The sequence below is a fragment of the Lactuca saligna genome, chromosome 6 (assembly GCF_052625555.1).
Source record: "Lactuca saligna cultivar CGN05327 chromosome 6, ASM5262555v1, whole genome shotgun sequence".
NCBI classification, from domain to species: Eukaryota; Viridiplantae; Streptophyta; class Magnoliopsida; order Asterales; family Asteraceae; genus Lactuca; species Lactuca saligna.
Window position 1 is genome coordinate 31,470,049 of NC_136422.1, and position 16,617 is coordinate 31,486,665.

The following is a 16,617-nucleotide window of genomic DNA, read 5'->3' on the forward strand; positions in this document are numbered from 1 at the left end:
CATGGAATCCAAACAGCAAAAAAGGATTCTATGTTGGGCCAATTATATTACTGTTGGTAACATTTGTTTTAAATTCAGCTGTCATTCAATATTGGTAGACTTATGTGTGCAGATTCATTAAAGTGTATTTAAGTAATATGCTGTTAGAATGCTGATAAACTACTTTTTTATTTTATGTGTGTTCCGAGTGACTCAATCTAACCACTAGCATCAGTAAGTTTTTCCTGTACAAATTGAAAAGGTAAACATCATAAGAATAAGACACTTCGCGTAGACCATAAAAGACATAAATACGCTTTCGTAGTAAGTCAAATACTAAGAATTATGTAGTTATAAACGATATCAATTCACACAAGAACGACGTCATAAATCAATACCTAAAACATATATTAACAAAAAAGAAATAAAAATAAATAAATCAATATTTTGACATTATTAATATAAAATCATAAATAGTCCATTTGTTGAAATGCAGTTATTATGTAGTTATTTAACAAAAGGGTAAAGAGTCTAAAAACACAAAACATACCTTGCCAGGTCTTCCATCAGGAACTTTGAAGGTAATGATTGCTTCCAATCCAGATTCCAGGGGCAAGTTCATCAAGCACTGTACTTTTCAATTATTTTGTTATCATTATATCATTCTAATTTCACCCTTTATTACAACATTGTACTTCAAAATGAGATCATTTCAACTGGTACCAGGTTTACAACAGCTATAATTCGATACACTTGTGAAAATACAATCATGTTTTATTAAATCACCTGTAATGCCCCAATTCTCAAGTATGGGTTTAAATGAAAGTTATTTGGTTTTGAGACCTACTCGATGAGTTTGTTGCCCTACTCGTCGAGTAGCAGCGAGGTGGGATCGTGTATTTAGTGGCCTACTCGCCGACTCCATAAAGTGACTCGACGAGTAGGAGTTGGCAGATGAAACCCTAAATCCCGGGGTTTTGCATCCTATTTAAAGATGCATAATCCCCCTTTAGCCTATTTGCAGTCCATTAAGAAACCCTAATTCGAGTGGTGCTCATCCTTGTGTGTCTTGAGCTTTAGAGAGGAGTTTTTGCAAAGGAAGAGCTTGGAGGACAAGAGATTAGGAGCAAGGAAAGTGTGGGAATCAGAAATCTACCTCAGTTGGCATCATTTGAAGGTATCAAGTCGCCACCTTTACTTCATTTTCCTCCTAGACCTCATTTGGTTGAGATTTAGGGCTTTTATGGCATATTTGAGATGATAGTGTGGGGTATGCGCTAGATCTGAAGTTGTAACTTCAGATCTGGACCTTTATTGGGTTCTAGAGTCAAAAATCTATGAACTTGGTCATGTAAGAAACCTTCCTTGAGTATGAAACCCCATTGTAAGCTTGGATTTCTCATTTAGAACCTTTGTAGCCATGCATGCACGTAAAGTTTGCAACTTTACGTGAAATGCATGCCTTAGAATCTTGGATCTAGAATTTGGAGCCACGACATGGCTTAAAAGAGTCTGTATGGCTTATGGACTGAAGGAACTCGGCGAGTCGTAAGGACGACTCAACGAGTCATATGAAGATAGGCCTAGACTCGAGGAGTTGGATGAACAACTCGACGAGTCCGATGAAGATTTCCATAGAACTCGACGAGTGGTATGAACCACTCGGCGAGCTGGATGAGTTTTCCCCAATATATGTATGCGTGTGTAACTGTCGAGTTCCAAGAAGGAAAAATTCGATCGTAAACCAAAGGAACTCGACGAGTCACTCCGCGACTCGGCGATTGGACAAGTACTTCAAGGAACTCGATGATTTGTCGAGTGTACTCGGCAAGTGAAGGTCAACATGGACTGTTGACCTTGATTGATGACTTTGATTTTTGGACAGGGTCTGATTAGTTGATTGTTGGAGTACCTTGAAAGGTTGGGAATTTATCGGTATAATTATATTATGGTAATAGGTGGTGGAGCTTTTGACAGTGATCCGAGAGTTAGAGTTCATCTACCGAGTCGACATCTGCAAAGTGAGTTATCCTCACTATATCAGTAGGGTCTACGGCACCAAGGCCGACCCTTAAGTTGTTATTGTTATGATGTGATACATGTGGTTATGATCTGTTAGATTGGAATCAGGATAGACAGTATATTATGCTCTTATGATCCGTATGGATTGGTATGTTAGTGACCTAATAGGTCGGTACTCTAGTTACGAGGGATTTCAATGATCGGTGATCAGTGAGATAGATATGTTTAATGTTTGTATATGCCAGTATATGATAGTTATGCGCACTTGGTTATTTGCTTTTTGGTTGGGTTGAGGCGGTCCTACTTTGTGGTGAAGGTCAACATACCCTATGAGAGGTCCGTGGAGATTGTAGGCCCACGTGGCGGTCTAGTCATGCCGAAGGCTCAAGACAGATTGGAATCAGGATAGACAGTATATTATGCTCTTATGATCCGTATGGATTGGTATGATCTATTAGATTGGAATCAGGATAGACAGTATATTATGTGATACATGTGGTTATGATCTGTTAGATTGGAATCAGGATAGACAGTATATTATGCTCTTATGATCCGTATGGATTGGTATGTTAGTGACCTAATAGGTCGGTACTCTAGTTACAAGGGATTTCAATGATCGGTGATCAGTGAGATAGATATGTTTAATGTTTGTATATGCCAGTATATGATAGTTATGCGTACTTGGTTATTTGCTTTTTGGTTGGGTTGAGGCGGTCCTACTTTGTGCTGAAGGTCAACATACCCTATGAGAGGTCCGTGGAGATTGTAGGCCCACGTGGCGGTCTAGTCATGCCGAAGGCTCAAGACAGATTCAGTTAGACTGTAGGCCCTGCCGGGCGGTCCAGTCAGGCTGATGGCGTAGTATTCATGTTGTTAATTGTTTGTTGTTGATATGGTATTATCAGTGTGGTATTGGTATTTTGGGGGTAGCACACTAATCTCTCGGGCTTACAGTTTTCAGTTATTGTTTCAGGCACTTCAGGATATCATGGCAAGTCAAAGGCTTGACCGTACCGCTCCTCATCCTTTTGATCTAGTTATTGGGACACTCTGATTAACAATGATTTGAATACATTTTGTAAACAAATACTATTTAGTTTTATTTATAATTGAAAAAGTTTTAATTTGGCATAAATTTTTTGGATGTCACAAGTTGGTATTAGAGCCTTGGTTTGAGTGAATTGGAGGAACACTCGTGTGAATCCAGTCTCAAATCAAGGGAATTTTCGGAATAAATACTAAAATGGTTTTCAAAATAAGGATGGAGGATGCAAAGGGTACGATCAGTCGGAGCCTGTAAGTAAACTCCAAAATACGATACAGTTATTTGATATTATGATATGATAGAACAACATGCTAGTGCTAGGTTAGGAGTCTTCAGGAATCGCATGATAAGATTTGCCTGATTATATGATGCCTACTAGCCTAGGGTTTCTTGTATATGGAATTGACATCATAACTTTAGATGTTTAGTGTGTGCATCACGGCTGTGTATAATCAAGATCTTATAGCCTGAGAATGTCTGATTCGAGCTTAGTGTAGGATTGGGTATTTGAAAGTCTATAGTGTCCAGCGTTATGTGTGGCTAGCATACACTAGTACTATAGGGTTGGTGAAAGTTCCATGGATGTGTGAGTTGTGAGAAGCTATGAGACCTGTTGCGAGATAGCTGATATTCCCCTAGGAGTGAGGGTTGAGCGCATATTATGTTGATGTTAGTGTTAGGGCGTTTTGATGATACTTGAGACAAATATGGGTAGGTGTGGAAGGTAGTATGGGCCCGTACTACTGAAAACACAGGACCCATACGCGTAGCAAGGAAGTCACAACCCCTAGGGTTGTGAGAATTGGTCTCCCAATATCATGTCATTTATATGACGTATTGGTTATATTTTTCAGTATGGTGATGACGAGATGTTTTGCTACTAGTGCCGATTCAGGATCAGGATCGGGATCGGGATCGGGAGACGGAGGGTCGGAGGTGCCGGTAGCTCTTGAGCCCGTGGTACAGATAGGGACAGAGGAGTTGGATGCCAGGATCCGAGAGATTCTGCACGATGAGATTGTTGCGGCATTCCGAGCGCATCTGCCGGGGATGTTTGGGTCGATTAAGACCGTGATGATTGAGTACTTTGATGAGCGGTATGCAGCTCTAGTAGAGACAGCTACCGCAGTAGCCACATCAGCTGTAAATGTAGCAGGGGTTGGAGGAGGAGCCGTTAGGGATTTCCAGTATAAGGACTTCAATAACACGAAGCCCCCGGCGTTTGATGGTGCGCAGGATGCGATCAGGGCTATGAGGTGGTTATCAGATGTGGAGGGCTTTTTCTTCACGTGTTTATGTCATGTTGAACAGAAGGTCAAGTGTTCCCTAAACTTGATGAGGCTTGGGGCGAAGGATTGGTGGAGATTGATGACAGGGTCGTACACTGATGATCAGCAAGCTGCTGTTACTTAGAAGCAGTTTTGGGATATGTTCCGCACCCGCTACATTCCACGCGTTGAGCGGGAGCGACTTGCTCAGGAGTTTTTGACATTGAGGCAGGATGGGGAGTTAGTGATGGAGATCACTCATATGTTCACGAAGAGGGCTATGTTTTGCCCGGAGGCTGCTTCAGAGCAGTCTCAGATGACTCGTTATCTGAGTATGCTCAAGACGGATATTAGATGGTTTGTTTCTATGCAATGTTCTGAGAATCTTTTGGATCTTAAGGAAGTCGCGAGGCGGCATGCGTTAGAGATAGAGCTGCAACTAAGGGAGCAGCGTCAGGTTCCGGTACAGTCTCAGCCAGCACCTAAGCGGGCCAAGACCACTGATACTCGGACCGGGGGTCAACAGAGCCGCACTTATGGAAAGTGTGGTAGGGGTCATTCTGGGGTTTGTCGAGCAGGAGGTGGTTGCCACAAATGTGGCAAGGAGGAGCACTACGCCAAGGACTTTCGCCAGTCCACCTCTCCAGCAGATATGAGGATTTGTTACCATTGTCATCAGGTTGGTCACGTGAAGTCCAATTGTCCGCAGCTTGCCGCCAAGCTGGCGTAGGGATCCGCATCGGCTAATTTGAGGACTGGGTATGGGAGGCCAGTCAAGGTGGAGCCTCAGAAGGCTCAGGGGCGCGCCTTCCAGCTTACGGCCGAGGAGGCCAAGGCAGCACCGGATGTGGTTGCTGGTATATTTCTATTTTCTATTTCAGTTATTATATCTGTGGTATGCTTATGTAACACCCGTAGATTCGTGCTGGTCAACTTAGAGATAATAGGGTCGAAAACAATTTTTTGACAAAATGAAATTTGTAGAGCTTATTTTTACCTACGCGTGAATACAAAGAACGTCAAAAGCGAAGGTCGTATGTGAAAGTTACGGATTTTAGAATTCAGAAGTGTGCTGTGCGAAAATGGGTGATTTGGCACAATTTTGGCCATTACTTTCTCCCCATGTCTTGCCACTAGATGGTGACATGTGGCACCAAGTTCAGCCATTTTTCACCCTATAAATAGAACCTCTCCTACCCTTATTTTCTTCACACCTTTCCCATTCTTTCTTCTCTTTACTCTCTAGAACCTCTATCTAGCCCCGAACCCCCCCCCCCCCCCCCCCGAAAAGCCTAGGGAATTTCCCTAGCATGAGGCGGAAGGCCCAGAGTGCTCGACGGCTCTGAGAAGAATACATTTTTGGCTTGGGAACGCTGCTCCAAGAAAAGCCCGGTTTTCTATAAAACCCGCTGTAAGTGAGCTAAGCCTATGATATTTTTAATATAGCTTTTATTTAATTATAGTAACGTTATTATGAACTTATAATAAGTACTTGGGCTATTATTATGGGTTATATAAGTATTATTTAACGCTTATATAATAGTAATAATAGCTAGACCATTAATTAGTCTCGACGAATAATATACTAAACTCTAGTGGTAATAATACTAGGTTTCGTCGAAGGAAATTATTTTTAAGAAGCGAAGCGTTGTTTGAGTTCGGAATCACCGCCTTTTCAAGTGAGTGCATGGTCCCTTTAATCTTACAGATAGATATGAATTATTTAATATAAATTACGTGCTATGTGTACATATTATCTGAATACTTGCTATCTATGATGGGTGAAATATTTTTATACACGTTTTAAATGATTTAAATTATATATGTGATTTATATCTACAAAACGTGTTGGGCAAAACAAGGGTAGATGTAATAGTTGCTGTGTGGCCAAATAAAATAATGGGAAGCCTCGATATAGATGTTATTGATGATGCAGTCATCTAGCGGAGTATAGATGATGAGCACGGAGTATTCTAGACTGTCCAGTGGAACGCTAGCAGGCTCGCAACCTTTAGGTATTTATTTGAACTGTGTGCTCACCAAAAGTACTCCATCCCCCACATGGTCACCTTATTTGACATGAATTGTTGAGGAACCCCCGAAGCATGTGTTGTCACCCCGATGAAAGTCCCTTAGACTAGGTCCCTTGTGTTAGATGTTTTAGTGACGTAAAGTGAGGATAACGGGAATAGGTAATCGGGTTTGTTTGGTTTGATAAAGTTAATAAACTTATTTATTGTGATTTGAAAACCCTATGTACTCACCAGGTTTCCCAACCTGACCACTCAGTTTATTTCTATCATAGGTGTTGATATGAAGTCACATTACACTGAGAGATTAACGGGATATAAATCACTAGTGATAATGAATGTAAGTTCTGTTTATGCTTATGTTTCTGTATTGGCGATGACATCCCAAATATTTTAAAATGAATAAAAATACTTTTCTTTGGAAATGCTTTGATAAAGCATTTATCATGTTTTACTGGGAACAAATTCTGCAACATTTTTATTAAAAGGGATACTCTGATTTTTATAAAGCATAAACAAAATCAGGTCTTTCTGGCCATGAAAATTGGGGATATCACAGCTTATCAGTTGTACCTATGGTTAGGTACGTTTCTAGTAACCTCTTTGCCTGCTTTGGTTCTATTCGACTCAGGGGTGAGTCAGTCATTTGTATCCCAAGCTTTCAGTAGAGAATTCAAGGTGTTGGTAAATGAGGCTGAGTGTCTGTTGTAAGTTTCGATCGCCAACGAACACGGGGTTTCTACTTCTTCGGTCTATCGGGGATGCACGTTGGAGATTTTCGGGGTATCCTTCCCGATAGATTTGATTCCTATTCCCATGGGGGATGTATGTGTGATCGTAGGGATGGATTGGCTCTGTCGGTTTGGTGCTATGATCGACTGTGAGGGACAACGAGTGGTAGTTCAAACTCCAAATGGGAGAGAACTTGTGGTGTATGGTGAGGCACCAGAGTGGGAGCAGGGTTTTGTTCAGCCACCAGGGCTCGGTAATTTATTCAGCATGGGTGCGTCGGTCATTTAGCATATGCGATGGATACACGGATTAGCGATCATGCTTTAGTTTCTAAGGTTCCAATGGTTAGAGATTTTTCTGATTTGTTTCCAGAAGAGCTACCCGAAATGCCTCCAGAGAGGCAGGTAGAGTTCAGGATTGACCTAGTGTCGGGTGCGACCCCTATCGCTAAGGCATCGTAATGTCTGGTACCGCCAGAGATGCAGGACTTGGCATCTCAGTTGCAGGAGCTGCTAGGTAAGCAGTTCATTTGCCCGAGTAGTTCTCCTTGGGGAGCACCAATCCACTTCGTCAGGAAAAAGGACAGTTCACATAGGATGTGCTTTGACTATAGGGAGTTGAACAAGTTAACGGTGAAGAACCGTTATCCACTTCCAAGGATAGATGATCTTTTTCATCAGTTGTATGGTGCATCTTGGTTTTCCAAGATCGATTTGAGATCCGGATATCACCAGGTCAGGGTGAGGGAGGAAGACGTGGAGAAGACCGCTTTTTGGACTCGTTATGGTCATTACGAGTTTGTGGTGATGCCATTTGGGCTCACCAACGCACTGGCAGTGTTCATGGATTTGATGAACCGAGTCTGCAGACCGATGCTCAATTGCTCCGTCATTGTGTTCATAGATGATATCTTGGTATAATCCAAGACTCGAGAGCAGCACGAGGAGCACCTCAGGGAGCTGTTGGAGGTTCGGCAGCGAGAACGATTGTATGGAAAGTTCTCGATGTGTGTGTTTTGGTTACGAGAGGTCCAGTTCCTCGGACATCTCGTTAACTAGGAGGGGATTTTGTTCAACCCGGCCAAATTCGAGGCGGTTATGCAGTGGGAGATTCTGAAATCTCCCTCAGATATCAGTAGTTTCTTAGGATTAACGGGGTACTACAGGAGATTCATTCGAGATTTCTCTAAGATTGAAGTACCCCTCACTCATCTAATGAGGAAGGGGGTGGATTTTCGGTGGAGCCCTGAGCAGCAGAGGGCATTTGAGACCCTCCAGTAGAGTTTATGCGAGGCGCCAGTATTAACACTCCTCGAGGAAGTCGAGGATTTTATAGTATTTTGTGATGCATCCATCATGGGTTTGGGGGTAGTCCTCATTCAGAGGGGATGAATGAGAGCCTATGCATCGCGGCAACTAAAGCCCAATGAGATGAGATATCATACGCACAATCTTGATTTGGGAGCGGTCGTATTCGCCCTTAAGATCGGAAGGCATTATCGATATTGGGTCCATTGCACTATATACACGGATCACAAGAATTTGAGACAACTCATGGATCAGCCAAACCTGAACATGAGGCAGTGCAGTTGGCTGGATGTTGTTAAGGACTATGATTGTGAGATCTTTTACCATCCTGGTAAAGCGAATGTGGTTGCGGACGCTTTAAGCCACATCTCAGCTGGGTGTTCTACCTCGGCAAGGTGTATGAGGATAGCGGTGGATTCCCCCGCTTGTGAGCCTGATTAGGGATGCTGAGCTTGAGGGTATGAGATCAGAGAGCTAGAAGTTGGAGAGGATTAAGGACAAGAGTGCCTAGTTTGTTCAGGATAGCTGCAGGTTATTAACCTGACATGGTCAGGTTTGGGTTCCAATGACCGGAGGGTTCCGGCTGACAGTGACGGAGGAGGCTCATAAGTCTCACTTTTCTATACACCCGGGGGCCACCAAGATGTACCACGATCTGACTTTGAGTTACTGGTGGCCCGGTATGAAGCAAGAAATCGCTTGGTTTGTTGAGAGGTGCCTGACCTGTAGGATGGTTGTAACACCCGGATATCCAAGTATTACATTTTTATATTCTTATGTTTTATTTTTGAGCTTAAAGGCATAGACTCGTCGAGTAGGGTCACGTGTGATGAATGGATTAATGAAGGAACTCGACGAGTTGGAAGGGGGACTCGACGAGTCCGCATTGTAAGATGAAACCCTAATTCCCCGGGCATTGTGCCCTATTTAAAGGACATTATAGCCCTCTTGTGCGGCTACCAGTCTAGAGAGAGTGCCCCCTAAGAGGTTGAGCGAGTTAATAGAGAGATAAGGCTATATTGATCGATTTTGGTTTGTTCTAGCTAAGGAGAAGTTGTTCCAAGCAAGAGGAGGTCAAAGAAGCTGTAGATACAAAGTTTTCTAGCCCAGATCTACACTATTGAGGTACCAAATCGAGTTCCTTTCTATTTTGGGTTAAAGATCTATGATCTAGGGTTTTCTATACCTTCTTTTGAGCTTGTTATGTTGATTTCATGGTCCCTTATGGTGTTAGACTTCGGATTTGGACCCATAAAGGTCCAGAGAGCTTTCCCCAACCTGCATTATGTTGGTTTAAGGAAGAAAAGAGTCTAGATTGCCATTATAGAAATCCTTGTGGCCAAAAATAGCCTAGTACACGTTGCGTGTGGGTCAAGTTTCGATCTTTATGTGGTTATTGGTCGTGGGGATCTATAGCTTAGGGAAATGGATCTGACCTCAAGAGGTCATTTCAGTGTTGTCATAGGAGCAACTTAATGAGTTCATAAGAGGACTCGACGAGTCAAGTCGGGGTTGTCTTGCGATTCGTTGCTGAGTATCACAACGAGTGGAGAGGGAACTCGTCGTTCCAAGTGAGGCTTAGAAGACTTCAGGGAACCACAGTGGGCTCACCGAGTCGTCTGAGTACACTCGACGAGTCTGGTCAAAGTTTGACCATTGACCGGAGTTGACTTCGTTGACTTTTAGGGCTTAGTCAATGTTTGGAAGTATAAGCCAGTAGAGGGGTAGAATGGTCTTTTACCCTTCTTAGAGAACTTATAGAGAGGGGTTAGCTTGGCCTTCAGGATCTGTATTAATTAGAGTAATGATTTATGCGACACGCCATAGACCAGAGACCAGCGAGGTGAGTGATAAGGAGCTCCGCTAGATGATCCATGAGGAGGTGGCTGCGGCTATCCGTACAGAGATTCCAGAGATGTTCGTGTCTATTAAGACCATGCTGATTAGACTTTTGATCAGAGATACGCAGCGGTTAGTGAGGCTGTGGCCGCTGTAGCTACCGCAGCTGTTGCTGCTGCCAGACCTCAGGATGGTGATTCGTTGCTGTTCTGGGAGTTCAGCAACACGAAGCCACCAGAGTTTGATGGGACACAGGATCCGATTGCTGCGATGAGATGGGTTTCTGATATCGAGGGAGGTTTTTTGTACATGTTCATGTCCAGAGCATTTAAGAGTCCGATTCGCACTGAACCAGCTTCGTTTGGGAGCGAAGGACTGGTGGAAGTTTGTGACGGCGCACTTTTCATATGCGGAGCTTGCCGCGGTGACCTGGGAGAGGTTCACCGCTATGTTTCGTGATGAGTACGTTCCCCCAGTGGAGAGGGAGCATTTAGCCCAGGAGTTTCTAACCCTCAAGCAGGGTACTGAGTCTATTACTGTGATCACCTGGATGTTCCATGAGAGGGCGATGTTCTGCCCTGAGCACGTGTCTACCGAGCCGGCACATATGAGTCGGTATTTGAGTATTCTGAGGAGGGACATATGAGAGTTTGTGGCGAACTCGTCGTACTGAACATTTGTCGAGCTTCAGGAAAATGCTCGGAAGAGGGAGGTAGAGATAGAAACTCAGGTTAGAGAGGAGGCTAAGTCTTAGGGGAGGTTCGGCGACCGGCTCAGTGCCAGCCGGCAGCCAAGTGGGCCAAGCCCGCCGATTCGAGATCAGGGAACCAGAAGGGTCGTACTTGTGGAAAGTGCAGCAAGGGTCACAAGGGAGTGTGTAGAGCAGGGTTTTGCTACAAGTGTGGTAAGAAGGGACACATGGCCAAGGGTTGCCCCAAGGGATTTGCAGTTTGTTTTCACTGCAACCAGACCAGACACCGGAAGGCTGAGTGTCCGCCGTTGCGGAGGTCAGCACAGGGAGCATCACAGGGATCTGCCCCTACTGCCGTTTGAGCTATAGAGAGTCGGTGATGAAGGCTGAGGCGCCAAAGGCTCACGAGAGAGCCTTCCAGTTGACAGCGGAGGAGGTACACACTGCACCCGATGTTATGGCTGATATGTATTTTTCCATCTGTTTATTTTGAGTTATGGTGTTATGCTTATATTATGATATACGTAGGTACATTTCTTGTGTGTTCTGTACCTGCTTTGATGTTATTTGACTCGAGTGCGAGTCGGTCTTTTGTGTCGTTAGCCTTTATTCAGCACATCAGTATCCGTCGAGAGGCATTGAGTCGACCTTTGCAAGTTTCCATAGCTGACGAGAGAGCAGTGTATGCTACGAATATGATTCGAGGATGTGTACTTGAGATCTTCGGCATAGAGTTTCCGATTGATTTGGTCCCGATTGCTATGGGTGATGTATGTATCATTGTGGGCATGGACTGGTTGACCAGATATGGAGCGGTTATCGACTGTGGGCGACAGCTGGTGACCATACGAGACCCTAGTAGGGGAGTTCTTATGGTTTATGGCGAGGGTACCCGTTCTGGGTCAGCATTTTGTTCAGTCGCATGAGCGAGGCAGAGTCTACAACAGGGTTGTAGTGGGTTTATGGCTTATGTGATGGATACGAGAGTAGGTGCGGGGAAACCGAGGTCAGTCGATGAGGTCCCGATAGTGCCTGAGTTCCTAGATGTTTTCCCCGAGGAGTTTTCAGTTGTGCCTCCCGAGAGACAGGTGGAGTTCCGTATCGATTTTGTTCCGGGGGCAGCGCCTATCACCGAGGCACCCTATCGCATTGCACCTCCAGCGATGCTGAAGTTATCCTCACAGCTTCAGGAGCTGCTAGGGAAGGGGTTTATACGGCCGAGTAGCTCGCTGTGGGGAGCGCTGATCCTTTTTGTCAAGAAAAAGGATGGTTCACACCGGATGTGTATTGATTACCGGGAATTAAACTAGTTGACGGTCAAGAACCGATACCCCTTACCGAGGATTGACGATTTTTTCGATCAGTTGTAGGGAGCGTCTTGGTTCTCCAAGATCGATTTGAGGTCTGGATATCATCAGATGAGGGTGTGTGATGAGGATATCCAGAAGACAACATTCAGGACTCGTTATGGGCATTACGAGTTCGTGGTGATGCCTTTCGGGCTCACCAATGCACCAGAAGCGTTCATGGATCTCATGAACAGAGTGTGCAGGCCGATGTTGGATCGTTCAGTGATCGTGTTCATTGATGATATATTGGTATATTCGAGAACTAGAGAGCAACGTGGGGAGCATTTGAGAAAGATCCTCGGAGTTTTGAGGTCGGAGAGGCTTTACGCCAAATTCTCCAATTGCGATTTTTGGCTACAAGAGGTCTAGTTCCAGGGGCATCTCGTTAACCAGAGTGGGATATTGTTCGATCTGGCCAAGATTGAGGCGGTGATGAGTTGGGAGGTGCCAAGATCCCCCTTAGAGATTAGGAGTTTTCTGGGGTTGGCCGGCTATTATCGGAGATTTATCAAAGATTTCTCCAAGATCGTGGTTCCTCTCACCAGGTTGACCCGGAAGGGTGTAGCATTCAGTTGGGGCCTAGAGCAGCAGGCCTCATTCGAAACACTTCGCCAGAAATTATGCGAAGCCCCAGTATTAGCCCTCCTGGAGGGGATGGAGGAGTTTGTCGTATATTGTGACGCATCGATATCAGGGTTGGATGTTGTATTGATGCAGAGAGGTCATGTGATAGCATACGCCTCAAGGCAGTTGAAGTCTCATGAGAAGAGATATCCCACTCACGATCTGGAGTTGGGGGCTATGGTGTTTGCCCTCAAGATCTGGCGTCATTATTTATACGGAGTTCGGTGCACTATATACATGGATCACAAGAGCTTGAAGTATCTGATGGATCAGCCCAACCTTTTATGCGCCAGAGAAGATGGTTGGATGTGGTGAAGGATTATGAGTGTGAGATCTTGTACCACCCGGGCAAGGCTAATGTTGTAGACGATGCCCTGAGTCATAGGGCGGAAAGTGCCCCGATGCGGGATGTTTGTTTGAGATTGACAGTAATGACTCCGGTGTTGGACACTATTCGGGAGGCCCTAGGTAGAGGCCATGAGACCAGAGAACTGCAAGAGAGAGAGGGTAGTCGGGCAGGTGTCTAAGTTCGTCGCTGATAGCCGAGGACTCATGACCTTTCAGGGTCGGATTTGGGTGCCGTTTGAAGGCGGGGAACTTACCATTCTGATGGAGGAGGCGCATAGGTCGAGGTTCTCGATCCATCTCGGGACCACTAAGATGTACTTGGACATAAAGAGGGAGTATTGGTGGCCCTGTATGAAGAGGAATGTCATGTGGTTCGTAGAGAGGTGCTTGACCTATCACATGGTAAAGGCCGACCATCAGCGTCCGCATGGCAAGTTGCAGCCACTCGAGGTTCCCGAGTGGAAGTGGGAATAGATTTCCTTGGATTTTATCACCAAATTGCCGAGGAATGCGAGGGGTGTCGATGCAATTTGGGTAATTGTTGACCTGCTGACGAATAGTGCTCACTTTCTTGCTATCAGTGAGAGCTTTTCCCCTGAGAGGCTGGCAGAGATATATGTAAGGGAGGTGGTATCGCAGCATGGAGTACCGATCTCGATCGTGTCAGATCGAGATGTACGTTTCACTTCCAGGTTCTGGAAGAAATTCCATGAGGAGTTGGGTACGAGGCTGCACTTTAGTACCGTATACCACCCACAGACAGATGGCCAGAGTGAGCGGACAATTCAGACGCTCTAAGACATGCTGCGAGCGTGTGTGATGGACTTCGGAGGAAGTTGGGACACGTATTTTCCATTCGCTGAGTTTTCGTATGACAACAGCCACCACTCGAGTATCGGCATGCCTCCCTTTTAATTTTTGTATGGGAGGAATTGTTGGACTCCCATATGCTGGGGAGAGGTTGCGCATCGAGTGATGGGCAACAATGAATTAGTGCTTCAGACAACAAAGCAGATAAAGCAGGTCAGGTAGAGGCTGCTGACAGCTCAGAGCCGCCAGAAGAGTTATGCGGATAGGCGACGTTCCGAGCTTGAGTTCCAAGTGGGAGACTTCGTACTCCTGAAGGTATCTCCTTGGAAAGGAGTGATCCGATTCAGGAAGAGGGGAAAGCTGGGGCCCCGGTACATCAGTCTATTCAGGGTGACTGCGAGGGTAAGCAGGGTAGCATATCGTCTGGAGCTACCTGCGGAGTTGAGCCAGATCCATGATACCTTCCACGTATCCTAGTTGAGGAAGTGTATAGCTAACGAGTCGGCGGTAGTACCGTTGGAGGATATTCATGTGGATCCCAGCCTGAAGTATGTTGAGAGGCCAGTTGCGATTGTGGATAGGAAGATAAAGGTTCTGAGGAACAAGGAAGTACCCCTGGTGCAGGTTCAGTGGCAACATCGGAGAGGGTCCGAGTTGACTTGGGAGCCGGAGCCGGAGTTGGAAATGTGTGAGCAGCATCCAGAGTTCTTTGTGGAATAAGACTTCGAGGGCGAAGTCTGATTCTAGAGGGGGAGAATTGTAACACTCGGATATCCAGGTATTACATTTTTATATTCTTATGTTTTATCTTTGAGCTTAAAGGGGTGGACTCGACAAGTTGACACATAGACTCATCGAGTAGGGTCGCGTGTGATGAATGGATTAATGAAGAAACTCAACGAGTCTGCACTGTAAGATGAAACCCTAATTCCTCGGGCATTGTGCCCTACTTAAAGGACATTATAGCCCTCTTGTGTGGCTACCAGTCCAGAGAGAGTGCCCCTTAAGAGCTTGAACGAGTTAATAGATAGATAAGGCTATATTGATCGATTTTGGTGTGTTCTAGCTAAGGAGAAGTTCTTCCAAGAAAGAGGAGGTCAAGGGAGCTGTAGATCCAGAGTTTTGAAGCCCAGATCTACACTATTGAGGTACCAGATCGAGTTCCTTTCTATTTTGGGTTAAAGATCTATGATCTAGGGTTTTCTATACCTTATTTTAAGCTTGTTATGTTGATTTCATGGTCCCTTGTGGTGTTAGACTTCGGACCTGGACCCATAGAGGTCCAAAGAACTTTCTCCAACCTACTTTTTGTTGGGTTAAGGAAGAAAAGATTCTAGATTTCTATTATGGAAAGCCTTGTGTCCAAAAATAGCCTAGTACACGTTGCATGTGATGGGTTTTAGCCATAAGAACTTTCCTATGTGCGCATGCAAAACCCTAATGCTTGGATCTAGGTTTTCTAATCAAACATGCTTTGAATCCAAGACTTCTAATGACTATTTAGGTGTAATAACAATATTGAAACAGATCTAGAATCATACCTTTGGATTCCTTGTTGATCTTGTTTTCTTGGAGCTTCTAGAGTCACAATTGTCACTCCTCTAATGGCTTACCAACACCAACTAGCAAAGAGGATGATTTGAGAGAGAGGAGATGGGATGGAATTCGACCAGAGTATCCTTACTTTAGAAGATGTGTCGAATTCCTTTAGCCATAGGGTCTATTTATACTTGTAGACTCCTTAAGGGTTACAGCTTAAACCCTAACTGGATAACTTAGACTTTAAGTTAATCCATATCCTTACCTTAGATACCCTTTGGACTATTTTGGCTTATCTAAGCCCTAGAAATCGTCCAACCTATCTTCCATAAGGATTTACAGTCTAAAGTGTAACTATCAAACAATTGACAGTTTATACCCTCTTATTTAATTAATCTCTTTAAGTCACCAAATTAATTCTAATTAAATTTATGACTTATATTAATATATTATTCTTTATATTATTCTCATAATATACTAATAATATTTACTCTCTCTTAATAAATCATCCTATCAAGTTGCTATGGTGAAGGCAACCCAAAAGGACCATGCACAATCGGGTCAAATACTTGCCTAATATAGTTGCAGCCTTAGACACTATTCCAACAGTCTCCCACTTGGATAAGTCTAGTAACTATATGCGTAGGTACATTCTGATTTGCAATCGTAGCTCTCAAAGACGCTGTCAAACTCTGATCTAATCAATCTTGTCCTTTAGATAAGGGATTGTACAGTCCTCTGTTAGATATCATGCTGACAATACTATGGAATAGTTAGTCTAGCATTTGGTTTCTCGATCTCCGATTTATTTAACATAGAACTTAATCGAACACATCAATTCAGTTATGACTAGGCCCGGCACATAAGTCAAATCAAATAATCGAGCGGCCGAGATATCACTTTTTCCTTCTTAGGATAAAAGTTACAGATAAACTTCGACTTATATGCATTTAATTATTCATTATAACATCGAGTTACCAATGCGTTTTCGCATTATCAATGTACAATCAATTAACCAATAACAAACCATATAT